Raw genomic sequence first — 16384 nt, 5'->3', positions numbered from 1 at the left:
GTGTTGTCAATCGCTCATCACCAAGGTGCTAGCCCACTGGCATCTCACTAATAAGCATTGGGCGTGTCTCCCTGGCTAATGACATACTGAGTTACCTTGTCAAAACTGTTTTGGAATTGATATCTTCCCTGGGAAAACTATTAAGCTAGTTAGGATTGATATGTTCGTTATTTAAAGCTACTGACAATTAGAACAGGCTACACCTGGGATTGCTTTATCTCAATTACATGAGAACTTGAAACGTTCATATGGTGTTTTGTGTCACTTACCTGTTTCTGAGGTGATCTAGATCTGATCAATTAAGTGTTGATTTTGTAAAACTTGGTTGGTGGTCATGAATATGTTTATGAACTGTCCGTAGAAGTTTTCTGTGACAGTTGACATACTGAGTTACTATTGCAACTTTAGATGTGTTAAGCATATATCATATAGGAGTACTTTATATTAGATCAGATCAGTGATGCAATGAATAACGCTACCACTGAGTGGCCAGAACTGTGATGCAGCAATGTTGTATGCAATATAATTTAGCCTACTAGCATGTATATGGCATCCTGGTGTTCTTATTTATCATAATCTGCCTCCTAGTATTGGAATTTGTTTTAGCTTAACCTGGCATAAAGTATGGTACTAAATCTTTTGGTTTTATTTTAGTAGTGCACATGTTATATGTTTATATCTGTTAATTATGGGCCAGTAACATTTGGTACATGCTTGCTTATATAGTGTAACATAATTTTGGCCCGATAGAATTGTTGTGGTAATAGTGATGCTAACTACAAATGAAAGAATGCAGTATGTTGGGTGTATAAATAGTCAATCGAGATTTAGCCATGGAGCAAGACAAGTTATGTCACAGCTAAATGATTGATGTAGTTGTATAAATTATGAAACCATGATGGCATTTCTCATGATGATTGTATTCATCTTCTTAGAGCAATGGGAAATGAAAAGGCAACAGTCAAATAGCTATTGGGAAGCAGAGTTGCCTCCAAACTCTGATTCTTTTTGGACCTTTCAATACTTTGAATCTAGCATTCTTAAGAGCATCTCCAAGAGATGATGTAAAACGTTTTGTAAAGTTAAATTTAGCTATTACTAAGAAAAAAAAAAGTCTCCAACTGACTCTCCAAATCTAATCGCTCTCCATCCCTCTCTCTCCGCTCTCTATTCCTGGACAGCCCACATCGCTCGCCATCCGGCCTGTTGGCGCGCTCGGCGTTTCCCTTCCCGTGCCTTTGCCTACAGTTTCCCACGAACAGGTGTGTCCCCAGCTGCTTCCGCCCACCTCCCTCACCAATCTGTTGCCCGTCGCCCCCCTGCAAGCACCCCCCCCCCCATGTCTCTGCCGCCGCGCCCTCCTGTTCCGGCGGCTGCGTGCGGGGGGTATGGCGCCCGGTCTTCTCCGATGCTCCAGTTGCCTGGTAGTTCCATGAGTCAAGGAAGCCAGGATTCCAGTGGTTGCGAGGAGCTTGTGAATTTGGATTGGATGGAAAACGGAGGGGTCGGATTGCTGCGCCGTTGGGTGGTGCCTCCCATGGGCTTGGGTGCCCAGATACAGCGCAGTTCTCTTTCTCAACCGGTGGGCAGCCACCGCACTTCCCCTTCCCTAGTGCAGTCCAGGTCGACGGCAAGGAGGAATTGTCTGGTGACGCCTTGCTAATTTTATTTCTTTTCTCAGTTTGTTCATAGCAGTGTGTTGGTCTTGCTCTGAGCAGAAATGATTTAATTCGGAAAAGAAAATCTAACAATGAGTTGGCATGATTGTTGTCCATATCTTGCTCCTCTGTTCAACGGATGAATTTTGGTAATATACTGTAGTGGATGGCTAAATTATACATGTCCTCTTGTGTGGGAATAATTGCATTCAGAAGTGATGCCAATGGAGAGTTTTTGTAGCAATTTCAGAAAGTGATGTTTGTCTGTGTGATCAGTACAAATAGCAATTTCAGAAGGTGATGTTCGGTTATGCCAATATGTCCTATGTGAGTATGAGGTCGAAATTTGTTTGAGACTGAATTGGCTAGATTTCTCCAGCATCAGAGTGACATTTTAGGAACTAAACTGGTTTATTTTCTCTAGTACAGATAGAAATTTGTTGAGACTGAACTCGTACATTTTCTCCAGTTTCAGAGTGACATTTAGATTGGAAATTAATATTATTGTTTCTTTGTGCAGCATTGATGCAAGGAAATGGGCAAGGTCAGTTTTTTTAATATTATTCTTGCTGCTTTGCAGCTGTTGCATCTTATAGAGAGCAAGTTTAATTTTAAAAACCAAATGATTAACCTTTGCTTGAAAGAGACATGTAGTTTTCAGCAGTTCTGTCATGTTACTGAGTTTATTTCCTGCACTTCGTAGGACAGGCTGAGGTCACTTGAGGCCTTGGATTGACAATCAGTCAAGTCTGATTGTCACAACAAGGCTGAACTTACTTGTATTGTCACTAATATTATTGTTTGTTGAATAATACATACATATTTGAAGCAAACTGAGATTATTGTTTGTGACAGCTCTGTACCTATTTTTTTAGCAGTTTTGTTTTTTTCTTCAATATAGTATTTAGCAGTTCTTGGTCATACATGTTCTGAAATTTTCTGCTCTGTACGAGATGCTTCAGCTCAATTGAGACTAGGGATATGCATCGGTAATAATTTATGAATTCAATATTCTTTGTTCTCTGCTTTCACAGGTGCATGGATTCAGGGGGATATTACACCGACCTGATTACAAATGGCTTTGGTCTTGCTAGTCAGTCTGAAATTCCACCTCCTGCTCAGGAAGTAGAAGCACAAGATGAGGTTCAAGCAACAGGGAAAGGAAATCCGAAAAGAACAAAAAATTTCACAATTGATGAGGATGAACAACTTGTCAAATCGTGGCTAAACGTGAGCTTGGATCCAGTGAAAGGTGTGGACCAATCACGTACCACATATTGGAAACAAATACATGCACATTTCCATGCCCACAAGGATTTCTCATCTGATCGCTCGCAAGGCTCTCTGATGAACTGTTGGTCTGGTATACAGCATGATGTGAACCTCTTTGCGGGTTGTCTTTCCAAAGTTGAGGGCAGAAATCAAAGTGGAGTGACCATCGATGACAAGGTTTGATGACACACCTTTCCCTTTCCAATTGTATATATGATTTCGATGCATCTCACACATTCATCTTTGTCCACTATGTAGCAAGCAGATGCATTGAAAATGTTTATTAAAGAAGACAAGCAGCATAGACAATTTCCATACATGCATTGCTGGAAATTATTAAAAGGCGAAGCTAAGTGGGCAGATAGGCAAAAGCAGATGGAAACCCAGAAGCCAATCAGTAAAAAGCAGAAGGTTTCAGCCAATTCAAGTTGTACATCGGCTCCTCCTTTTCTGCCCGCTACTACTGTTGATGAGAATCAACATTCTAATAGTGCACTTCAGAGATCTCCAGGGCAAAAGAAGGAGAAGCAGAAATTACGGCAACATTCTAGCATCGAAGCGTTGGATTATCTTTTGTAAAAAAGAAAGAAGCTGATGCAGAGGAGTTGAAGAAAGAGGAGCGGTACAAGAAAGCCTTCACATTGCAGGAAGAAAGGATCAGACTGGAGAAAGAAAAACTTGAGTTACAAAGGGAACAATTTGAGTTCAACAAGAACCTGGAAGAAGAGAGAATTATGAATGTCGACACAAGTCACTTGTGCACTGACCAGCATAAGTACTATGAAGTGCTTAAGAATGCCATACGTGCTAAGACGCCTAAATAATTAGATGTGTCATTGTTTCTATTTGTCGCTACCCTTTAAATATATTTTAAGTATTTGTTCTCAGATTGCGACATTAGCAGTTCCTGTGAGTGAACTATATTTGCAGTCCCTATTAATATATTTGCACTCCTAGTTCTCAGATTGCAACAAGTGTGACTGATGTACTGCATTTGTTCCCTGTGAATGAGACATGGCCTTGTGCACAGTTTGTTCAATAACTGAATGAAAACGCAAATCCTGACAGCCTTGTTCACAGTTTGTTCAATAACTGAATGGAAATACAAATCGCTATAACAGAAAATGTAATCATTCAACAAATTATGATTGCTGCTAGCGTTTCCTTGTCCCACTCACGAGCTGGCCCTTTAGAGAATGCAAAGCGAGCTTGTAGAACCCCAAATGCTTGTTCAACGTCCTTCCTACAAGCTTCTTGTGCCTTGGCAAAATATTTCTTTCTTGTTCCCTTGTGGCTCTGGTATGGTCTTCACGAACGTGGCCCAAGATGGATATATGCCATCTGCGAGGTAATAACCCATTGTATAATCATTCCCATTGAAGCAGTAATTAACCTGTGGACCGTCACCTTCAACATGCCTTGCAAATATAGGAAATCTTTGAAGAACATTGATATCATTGCGCGAGCCTGGCATCCAAAGAATGCATGCCAAATCCAAAGATCTTTAGAGGCAACAACTTCTAGTATAATTGTAGGCTCCTTTTTATGCCCTCGGTACATACCATGCCATGAAACAGGGCAATTTTTCCAGGTCCAATGCATGTAATCTATGGAACCAAGCATTTCCAGGAAACCTCTGCTCTCACCAATTGCGAGTAATCTAGCCGTATCTTGTTCATTAGGCAATCTCATGTACCCAGGTCCAAATACTTGAACAACAGCTACGACGAACCTTCTCAAACTTTCTAGAGCAGTACTCTCGCCAATACGAACATAGTCATCAGTAGCATCAGCCGCTACACCATAAGCTATCATCCGAAATGCTGCCACCACCTTTTGCAAACAAGATAGTCCTAGGATACTGGTTGCATTCCTCTTTTGCACAAAGTAGTCATCATGCTCCTCAACAGCATTCATTATACGAACAAACACATGACGCCTCATTCAAAATCTATGGCACAAGACTAATTAATTAGCCACACATGCACGTATGTACAAAAAAAATCATACTATGAGGGAAAAGTACAAACCTCCGCCTAAAATAGTTCGCCCCATACGTAGGATCATCTGAGAAATAGTCTTGAAAAAGTCTGGAGTACCCGGACTGCCTATCACGATTCAATACGCGATGTCCATTAATAGAACCTCGGCGATATGGTTGCTTGTCATTGGTCTCTGCTACTATGTGTGCAGTAGCAACATATAAATCATCCTCATCGTCCGAAGATGATGACTCAAGCACTTCATTGAACACTGTATCATAGAATTCATCTTCAGAATCCATCGTTAACACACCTTAAGCTGTAGGATAGAAGGACAAATTCTCTAATCAATCCGAGATAATTATCTGTGTCAATTTACAAAATTATGGCCAAATTAAGCAAACCTCCTACACAGCTAGGGCAGCCACCAGCAGGCTGCCTTGATGCCCTTCAAGATGTGCGGCCGGCAATGGCCGGCCCCTGCATGCCCTGATGGTTGGGCGACTGCCCCTTGTGGCCTGGTGGACGTGAGCGTTGATGATGCCTGGGCAACCGGCAACCAGCGGACGGGATCAGGATGGAGTTCAGGCAGCCGGCCCCTGCTGCGGAACTTTGAGTTCGAGGCGGCGCCTGCGATGATCCGAAAAGAGAGCGGACGGGATCATGATGGATAGGAAGAGAAAAAATCCGATGACGTGGCATGTTTAAACATAGAGAGTCTCAATTTAGAGTCTGTTGGAGTAGTCTATTTTTTGAAGAGGAATTCATTTTACAAAATACGAAAATCACTAAATTTACATATTCCTTTTGGCTAATATGGTACCGATGCTCTAATGCTTATCCACTTGCTTTTGAAGCAATACTTGTGACTTATATTATGTCTGAAAGAAGGTCTTTCATGGAAGTAGCAAGGGAACACGTCAATATGGGCCCTTTGGTTTGGATTTGTTTGGTTGATAAGCCATAACTAAAAGTACTGTTGGCTGATTTGGCACGAAAAAAAAATATTGTTGGTTGCTAATAAACCATAGCTTATAAGCCAAACACACCCAACGAACAGGCTGATGCTACTCCGCCCTCGCACCCACCGGACCTTGCCACAGCTACGACGAGCACGCAACGGCTCCCCGTTGTGGCTCCTTCTCCACGTCGACTCACCGCACTGGTTCCTCCGTGCGGCGTGCGCGCCTGCGGTGGCGCCAGTGTCACCGACGGGCCCCTGGGTACCAGCATCGACGCCCCCCTACAGCAAGTGCAGGGACCCCAAAGCGGAGCGCGTGGCGCCCCCTTCTCTATCTCTTGGTGAGTTATGACTCTCAAAACTGGACTTCCTCACTCTGAGCCAACATTGATAAAACATTTGGATTCAATTTTATTCTTGCACAGCCAACTTTCACTCCATCATGCTTTCTGTATTGAACAATACAATCTGTTATTTTGATTTTTTTTTTGTGTACCATGTTTGAAGTCGAATGAGAAACATCAGACTCCCAAGGATGATTTGGCCTTCATTTTAAAAAAAATTAACTTGATAACATATTAGTCATGATATTTAATGCAGTATACAGCTTAAGATAGCTGTATACTATAAACTATAAATAGAGGCAAATCAAGTTTGCAAACGTGGTTATCTAATGCCACTTGACTTTTCTTCTGTTGTTCTCCTTACATGTTAACGCATTTATCCCTGTTTGGATGCAGCTTCCTGTGATGTCAATCCCATCTTGTACTTATTTGGATGCATATATGGAAATTGCAACTTGTGACTTTTTTAGTGCTTCTTGATGCATCACCCTGTGATATGTGATGCATCTCTACTACTATGCAAGCTTGCTGCTACAATTTTTTTTAAAACAGTGAGATAATGATTTCACCTCTGCTATGCTTGGCTAGTGGATGACAAAAAGTGTCTCGGAGTTCTGCTTCTAGTCCAGTAGTGGTAAAGTAGATGTACTGCATGAACTCTAATACCGTAGAATGATGCTCCTTTCTAACGTAGTAGAATGGTTGATATGGAATATTTTAATAGGTTGGCTTTGATGTCCTACTCGACGTTCTCCTGGTGTCCTTTGTACTCTTCCACTATCCTATTCTCCCTTCCCGCGCCCACCATACTAGCCATATGTTTTTTTGTTGCCATATGTTTATACTTTATATACAAAGTATTTTGATTCAACATACTCCCACTGTTTTTAAGATGATGTTTAGCACAAGTTAATTATACAATAACAACAAAGCCTGTCAACAAGTTAATTATATTATTTTTTATTTAATTATTTTGTCATAAATATTTTACAAACAGATGAAGTGTTTATACATCCTTTCTTTAAAATATCACATCAGTATCATCCATGAGCTCCTTAGTTATTTTGCCTCTATTGGCTACTGCTCTATACAGTAGTACTGGTGGTAGCCGCACTCTGGCTACTGCTCTACAGTATAAAAAGTCAAGATATTTCCATTGGATACTTTTGAAGACCATACGGTTCCAAAACCTTATAAATTTGCCATCCATTGTGTTTGCGACACATGTTTTTGTAGTTTAATTCCTTATTGGTTCCATTTACATTAAATAATACCTTTCTTTTTATATTTGCTTACTGTTGTTGATGATAGTTTTGAAATTTTCCTTAGGATGGGAATCTATTCTAGATTTGATCCGTGATCTCTACGAGGAAGAAGATGCATCTCCTTCGTTGTTCTAGGTTAACTACCCTAGATGAGCCAGCTTAAGGAACAGACAAGAACTGCTTTGATTAATCTATGACCATTCCGAGTAGCATGGCATCTTTCTTGATGTACTAGTGCTCCTATTTATTTCTAACAAGTCAAAAGTCGTTCGTTGGTTGGTTTCTAGGTTGATAAGTCCGGCTGGTGCTGGTTTGTTGTGAGAGAAAAACATTATATCATGGCTGATAAGCTCTGACTGAAACCAACGAGCGAATATGCTCTCTAATAGCTTTGTACAGTACTTCTATAGGACTGGAGCATGTCACATACTAGTGCACTACTATGCGGTATACTAGAGTTATGCCATGTCTTTGTCATATTTAACTTCAAAACTCTAAACTGTGGATTTATGCCATGCCTTTAATTCCTTATAAAAACCATCTGTCGCCACAAATTCGGAGGAAGCCGGTATTGATGAAGTGGTGGTGACTAGGCATCTTTTGATGCTTTTGGCCAAGAACAAACACCACAAGCACCTCTGCACCAAATGCGTCAGCTTATGCACCTGAGCCACAACATTGGATTATATTTATTATTTTTATATTGCATATCCGTGACAAATTGCAAGCGTCATCAAGTCTTTTCTTGTGGTACTCTGTTCGTGAATAAATAGATTCCTTCTTGTGTGGTACTTCATCAATCCCTCAATAATTAGATTTCTAGAGTTGTGTTAAGTGAAATTTTTTAAAATTTTGACTGAATTTCTAGAAAAAACATTAAGATTTATGACATCAAATTAGCATCATTAGATACATCATAGAATATATTCTTATAATATGCTCATTTTATGTCTTTGATGTTACTACTCTTTTCTATAAAGCTAGTCAAACTTAATATAGTTTGACTTTCACGTATTCTAGGAAATGATTGATTTGGAGATGGAGGGAGTACTACGTGAAAGCATCTAGGCCCCTAGTTGGGTTTCGGTGATTAATGACAATACGTGATTACTGTGACTAATGTGTGTTTTACAGAGGAAATTAAGTTAGGTCACGGTAATGGAGATCGTTCGGGCTATCATGATGGTCATACCCCTACGATGGAAATCGTTTCGGTTTTCAAAGGATGGACGACAAAGTTAAGGATGGACTAGTTCTAAGTGTCGATTGGAGTTGGAGTGAAACTTAGAGTAGTTTAGGACTTTGTTTTTCCTTTGGCCGTACTATTAAGGGGGGTACGGACGGGTAGCTAGGTGAGTCTAGTGGGTTAGGTGTGGTGCACACTTGCTAAAACTAGCGCTAGGTAGCTCCAAAATAGTCCTTAGATCCAATGGAGCAAACTTCATTCACATATGATCGAGAGTTGGAATTGAATGGAGTGTCAAATACTGATCGGACGCTAGCTTCAGTGTGACCGGACGCTGGCTCAGAGTCCGGTCAGTTCATTTGATCAAGGTGAAGTCGTCTGGAAGTGACCGGACGCTGAGAAGTGAAGTGACCGGACGCTGAAGGCCAGCATCCGGTCGACATCAGTAAGGTTCCAGTGAGGGAAAATTGCGACCAGATGCTGGCCAGCGTCCGGTCACACTATAAACACTGGGTTTTAGGGTAAACTGATAGGCGCATCTGGTCAACATGACCGGAGCGTCCGGTCACCCCGCAGAGGCACATAACGGTTCGTTTTTCAGCCCTTGTTATAAATACCACCTCCATTCATGTGTGGGGGTACTTTTGCTCATTCCAACAGCTGAGAAACACGTTTGAGAGTGCCAAGAAGAGCAAGGTCCTTGTGAGGTGATTGAGATTTGAGAATCCCAAAGAGAGCCCTCATTAGTGAATCAAGAGTAGCAAAGTGTGCATCCACCCTTCTCATTAGGCTTGTCGTGGTCAAGTGAGAGTTCGTGCTTGTTAGTCTTGGTGATTGCCATCACCTAGATGGCTTTGTAGTGATTGGGAGTTTGGTGATCATCCGGTGGAGCTTGTGAGTGACCCAACTCAAGTTGTGAGCGGTTGTGGGTGATTCACCGCGACGGAGTGTCAAAGAATCAACCCGAAGAGAGCACTTGATCCTTGAGCGGATCAAGGGGGAGCTACATCCTTACGCGGGTGCTCCAACGAGGACTAGTGGGGAGTGGCGACGCTCCGATACCTCAGCAAAACATCGCCGCGTTCCTTCTCCTCTCTTTACTTTAAGCATTTACTTTGAGCAATTCAATACTTGTCTTTTACATTCCTAGAATTGCCATGCTAGAGTAGGATTAGAACTTAGGGTGCTAAACTTTTGTGCGTTAGATCAATAGAAACACTTTCTAGGCACAATGGGTTAATTGAGCTAACCATAGGATTTGATTTTTGCAAAAAAAAATTGTAATTAGCCCAATTCACCCCCCCTCTTGGGCATCTTGATCCTTTCAATTGGTATCGGAGCCTTATGCTCACGTATTTAGGCTTAACCGCCTAGAGCAAGATGTCTCACGGGGATGGACCTCCTATCTTTGAGGGAGATGATTTTCCTTATTGGAAAATTCGCATGGAGGCGTATCTAGAAGCTCTAGATGTTGGTATTCTTAGAGCCGCCTCACATGGCTTCCCAAAACCTCAGGATGCTACTCACCTACAAGACGATGAGGTGAACTATGAGAAGTGGAATGCAAAGGCTCGAAACACCATCTTTAGAGGCCTTTGCAAAGATGTGTTCAATCAGGTGAGGAACCACAAAGACGCCCATGCACTATGGTCAGACGTTTGTGCGCTCCATGAGGGAACTAAGAGTGAGCGTGAGGAACACTATCATCTTGTCATGAAAAAGCTCAACTCTTTTGAAATGCTTCCTAAAGAATGTGCTAATGAGATGTATTCACGTTTGAATGTTCTTGTAGAGGAAGTCAATGGGCTTGGACTCACTCAAATACAACCATCCAATATTGTAAGAAAGATTTTGAGTATCCTCCCCATTGATAAATATGGGCATATTATGACTGTGCTTCATCAAGGTGATCTTTCCACCGCTACACCGACACAAATCTTGGGAAAGATCAATGCTCATGAGATGTACATGCACATCACGCCACAAGATGGCTCATCCTCTATCAAGAAGAAAGATAAGGACTTAGCATTCAAAGCTAGCCAAGAGAAGGGTAAAGCAAGACTTGAGTATGAAAGCTCAAGTGATGATGAAGTTGATGATGAAAGTCTTGCTCTCATGGTGAAAAAGACCACCAAGATGCTAAAGAAGCTCAACAAGAGTGGCATCAAGTTTGATGGCAAGAAGAAGTTCTTCACTAGCTCTAGGAGGAAGCCAATCTCTGAGATGGATTGCTTCAATTGTGAAGAACTTGGTCATCTAGCACACTAATGCACTAAGCCTAAGAAAGACAAGTTCAAGAACAAATACAAGGGCAAGAAAGATGACTCAAGCAATGAAGAAGAAGAAGAAGAACAAGCCATATAAGAAGAGAGATGGTAAGAAGGACTTCCATAAGAAGAAGAAGAGTGGAAATGCATACATTGTCAGTGATTGGCTCACGGACATTGATTCATCTAGTGCCTCATCTGATGATGATAGTGACAACGAGAAGGTGGCCGCAATTGTTATCAACTCTTCATCATCTTCATCGTCACCACCGTCATCATCCTCTACACACCTATGCCTTATGGCCAAGGGTGACCGCAAGGTATCTAACAATGATGATAGTAGTGATGATGAGCATGCTAGTGATGATGATAGCGATAGTGATGATGATGAATATGAATCACCTTCTTACGATGATCTTGCTAGATTGCTAAAACAATACACTAAGATCATTAGAAAAACTAGAGCTAAAAATAAAAAGCTAGAAGCTAAAAATGATTCTCTTTTAGCCAAATGTGATATAGCGGAAAAGGCTAGTGTTGAGCTTAAATAAGCAAATGATGCTATATCATCCAAACTCAAGGAGCTCAAATCTTCTAAGAGAGAGCTTAAAGAAAAACATGATAAACTTGAGATGACACATAATGAGCTCATCACTAGCCATAACAAGCTAAGAGAAGAATATACTACTCTTAAGGTTAATCATGATAATCTTGTTATTGCTCAAGAATTCTTATCCAATGAGCCACATGATGCTACTAACGATGTTGTTAAGATTGATATAGCTACATCATGTGATGACTTGATTATTGAGAGCATTGAGCAAAGTTCTAGTAGCAAGAGCAAGCAAGTGGTTGAAGCCGATGATTATGATGAGTTTGTCAAGCTCAAGAATGACAATGAAAAGCTCAAGAAAGATCTTGAAGAACTCAAAACCACCAAGTCTATTGTGCTAGAAACTATTGTTCATGATGATGGTTTGATCCTTGAGAATGAGAAGCTCAAAGATGAGAACAAGAAGCTCAAGGAAGAGAAAAACAATGATGCTCTCAAAGAAGAAAACAAGAAGCTCAAGCTGGAGAAAAAGCATCTTAAGATTGGTTTGAGCAAGTTCACTAGAGGCAAGCATCTTCAAAGTGAGCTACTAATAAACACCGTCATGAAGATGGATAGAAGTGGCATTGGGTACTTGGCAAACCAAGAGAAGAAGGCTCAAGCTCAACAACAACATAAGTCCAAGCCAAAGCTAAAGAGATGTTTTGAGTGTGGACAAGAAGGCCACTTTGCTCATGAGTGCCAAACTCCACCACCACAACCCTTGCCCAAGCATTCTAGACCTTTTGCCTTCAATGCTCACTACATGCTTAGAAAGGATTCTAGTAAAAAGATGAAAGTGATTTTCTTAGGACCTCCCAAAAAATAGGCCTAAGAAAATTTGGGTTGCAAAGTCACTTGTTGAGAAGGTGAAGGGCCCTCAACAAGTTTGGGTTCCTAAAGCTTGATCTCTTGTGTGTAGATGAACTACAAGACTGGTGGAAGTCATTGGGTTATTGATAGTGGTTGCACACAACATATGACCAGTGATCCTTGTATGTTCATCTCACTAGATGAAGTAGATAGACAAAAAAGAATCACATTTGGAGATAACTCAAAGGGCAAGGTCAAAGGATTGGGCAAAGTGGCTATATCAAATGATCATTCCATCTCCAATGCGCTATATGTTGCTTCATTGAGTTTCAACTTGTTATCCGTTGGACAATTGTGTGATCTTAGCTTCCAATGCTTGTTTACCGAGAAGGAGGTTGTTGTATCCAAGAAGGATGATGATCATGTGATATTCAAAGGATTTAGATACAACAACCTATATCTAGTGGACTTCACCTCCGAAGATGCAAACTTGAAGACATGCATATTCACCAAAACAATACTTGGGTGGCTATGGCATAGAAGACTTTCTCATATTGGGATGAGCTCACTTAAGAAGCTAATGAAGAATGATTTGGTGAGATGGTTGAAGGATGTGAAGTTTGAGAAGGACAAGCTTTGTAGTGCATGTTAAGCCAGCAAGCAAGTTGCAAATACCCATCCAACAAAAGCTTTCATGTCAACCACAAGAGTGCTAGAACTCCTTCATATGGATTTATTTAGGTCAACAACATACAAGAGTCTGGGAGGAAATCTTTATTGTCTTGTGATTGTTGATGACTATTCAAGGTATACATGTGTATTCTTACTTTATGACAAATCCAAAGTTGCATCTTGTTTCAAGAAGTTTACCAAGAGAGCACAAAATGAATTTGAAGTGAAGCTTAAGAAGATAAGAAGTGACAATGGGAAGGAATTTGACAACACAAACATAGAAGTCTATTGTGATGAAGTTGGGATCAAGCATGAGGTCTTCACAATATATACTCCTTAACAAAATGGTGTAGTTGAGAGGAAGGACCGGACATTGATCACCCTTGCAAGAACAATGCTTGATGAGTACAACACCCCCAAAGCTCTATGGGCGGAAGCTACCAACACCGCATGCTATGCATCAAACCGCCTATTCCTTCAAAAGTTTCTTGGCAAGACATCTTATGAGTTGCTCAATAAGAAGAAGCTGGACGTCTCCTTCTTTAGGGTGTTTGGTTGCAAATGCTACATCTACAAGAAGCGCCAACACCTAGGGAAGTTTCAAAGATGTTATGATATTGGTTTTCTTGTTGGTTACTCATCAAAGTCCAAAGCATATAGAGTATTTAATCATGCCACCGGCTTGGTTGAAGAAACATATGGTGTGGAATTTGATGAATCTGGCTCCCAAGGAGCACATGGGAATCTTGATGATGTAGGTGATGAACCATTGAGGGAGGCTATGAAGAACATTCTGGTTGGAGACATCAAGCCTAAAGATAATAAAGATGATGTATGAGTGGTTGAACCACCTTCTTCATCAAGTGTGCCACAAGATGGTGATAAAGATGGGAGAGTGGAAAATGAAGACACTCATGTCTCCCATGATCAAATGGTGGTACAAGCACAAGATGTTGATGCTCCACAACCTCCTCCTCAAGTGGTCAATAGAAGAAATACACCTCTACTACAAGATCATCCACAAGATCTCATCATAGGGAGTCCTTCAAAGGGTGTAATGACTCGCTCACAAAAACTTGCTTCATTTATTGCTCATCACTCTTTTGTCTCTTGCTTTGAGCCTACTAAGGTAGAAGAAGCTCTTCAAAATCTAGATTGGATAAATGCAAAGCATGAAGAGTTGAACAACTTCACCCGCAATGAAGTTTGGACTCTTGAAGAGCGGCCCAAAGGTGCAAGAGTCATTGAAACAAAGTGGGTGTTCCAAAACAAGCAAGATGATCAAGGTGTTGTTGTGAGGAACAAGACAAGACTAGTTGCAAAGGGGTTCTCTCAAGTTGAAGGTTTGGATTTTGGAGAGACCTTTGCACCAGTTGCAAGATTAAAAGCCATCTGTATCCTCCTTGCATATGCATCACATCATGAAATGAAACTTTATCAAATGGATGTAAAAAGTGCATTTTTAAATGGCTTTATTAATGAACTTGTCTATGTTGATCAACCTTCCGGGTTTGAAGACCCTAGATATCCTAATCATGTTTATAGGTTGTCCAAGGCATTATATGGGCTTAAGCAAGCCCCAAGAGCTTAGTATGAGCGCCTTCGGGACTTCCTCATTGAAAAGGGCTTCACCATTAGGAAGGTTGACACCACACTATTCACCAAGAAGCTTGATGGGCATATCTTCATTTGTCAAGTGTATGTTGATGATATCATCTTTGGATCATCAAATGAAGATTTTTGCAAAGAGTTTGGTGAATTGATGTCGAATGAGTTCGAGATATCAATGATTGGAGAGCTTACATTCTTTCTTGGTTTTCAAGTCAAGCAAATGAGAGAAGGGATTTTCATCTCTCAAGAGAAATATACAAATGATCTTCTCAAGAGATTCAAGATGGATGAATGCAAGCCAATCAAGACACCAATGCCAACTAATGGACATCTCGACCTAGATAAGGGAGGTAACCCGGTTGATCAAACTCTCTACCGCTCTATGATTGGTAGCTTGTTATATTTGACCGTATCTAGGCCCGACATCATGTTTAGTGTGTGTATGTGTGCTAGATTTCAAGCTAATCCTAAGGACACTCAATTGATTACCGTTAAAAGAATCCTTAGGTATCTTAAGCACACACCAAGCATTGGTCTTTGGTATCCCAAAGGAGCTTTATTTGAGTTAGTTGGCTATTCCAATTTGAATTATGCCGGTTGCAAAGTTGATAGAAAAAACACATCTGGAGGGTGCCATTTGCTTGGTAGATCACTTGTATCTTGGTCCTCCAAGAAGCAAAATAGTGTGGCTTTGTCCACCGCCGAGGTTACGGCCTGGGTGCGGCAACACGCGCGGAGAGTAGCTGGGCCGGGCTGTTTTGCTGGCCGGGCCGAAAGAACAGTGATCAATTTGAGTCATTTTTCATTTTTTTTCATTTTCCAGTAAAGGTTTTATTTCCTGGAAATTGATTAATGACTTAAAGAAAATAGAAAAAGTAAATTTTCCTTGTGGGTAAAATTGAAGAAATTGAGTATACGTTTTCCACTGCTAAAGAAATGGTTTATTCTCCAGTTAATTTGTACCAACGTGATATTTAATTGGAGAAAAAGAAAGTTTTTCTGATGCTAAAGAAATTATTTATTCTCCAGTTATTTTGAACCAATGTGGTATTTAATTAGAGAAAAAGAGATTTGACATGATTATGATGTTGTTATTTTCTGACCAACGTTGTTAATAACAATATCACAATTTTGAAGATTATATGCATTAATTCTATTTCTGTCCAATGGTGATGTAGAATTAGTGTATAAGAATAGTTGTAAAATTTTAATGATTTATGCATTAATTCTATTTCTGCCCAACGGTGATGTAGAATTAGTGTGTAAGAACAATTATGAATTTTATTGATTTTATACATTAATTCTATTTCTACCCAACAGTGATGTAGAATTAGTGTATATGAATAGTTATATGTTTTGATTTTGACCAACGTTGGAATCAAGGCATGCAAATGGTATTATTTTTGTGTTAAGAAAAGTTTAGACCTGGCCTTCATCTTGTTTGAGTTGGACTGGGTAGTCACCTCACCATGTCCTACTGATCCTATGGCACTGGTGAGGGAGACAAACAAGATTGATGTCGCTTGGGCAACTAAAGAGAGAGATTTTGAATCCTAAAAGATGTCCTATAACTTTGAGCATAGAAAGAGGGTCACTGGCAATAAGAAATTTTTGGCTGTGATAAAGAACACGATTGAGCCTGTAATTATGGCCTCAATCTCAGAGTGTGACACGGTGACCAAATACCTCGATAGAATAAAGAGTCAGTTCATTGGCTCTTCAAAGACATATGCTACCCAGCTGATAAAGCAGTGTGGTATA

General features: G+C 40.5%; 2 pseudogenes; one reads left to right on the top strand and one right to left on the bottom strand.

Annotated features, from left to right (window-relative positions):
• The first annotated feature begins 1197 nt into the window (after positions 1 to 1197).
• On the top strand, positions 1198 to 3869 carry LOC136452068 (uncharacterized; annotated as a pseudogene).
• Positions 3870 to 4064: 195 nt separating this feature from the next.
• On the bottom strand, positions 4065 to 5436 carry LOC136454563 (uncharacterized; annotated as a pseudogene).
• Positions 5437 to 16384: the final 10948 nt, after the last annotated feature.

The sequence above is a fragment of the Miscanthus floridulus genome, chromosome 5 (genome assembly GCF_019320115.1).
Source record: "Miscanthus floridulus cultivar M001 chromosome 5, ASM1932011v1, whole genome shotgun sequence".
NCBI lineage: Eukaryota > Viridiplantae > Streptophyta > Magnoliopsida > Poales > Poaceae > Miscanthus > Miscanthus floridulus.
This window is presented reverse-complemented; position numbering and strand designations above follow the sequence as displayed.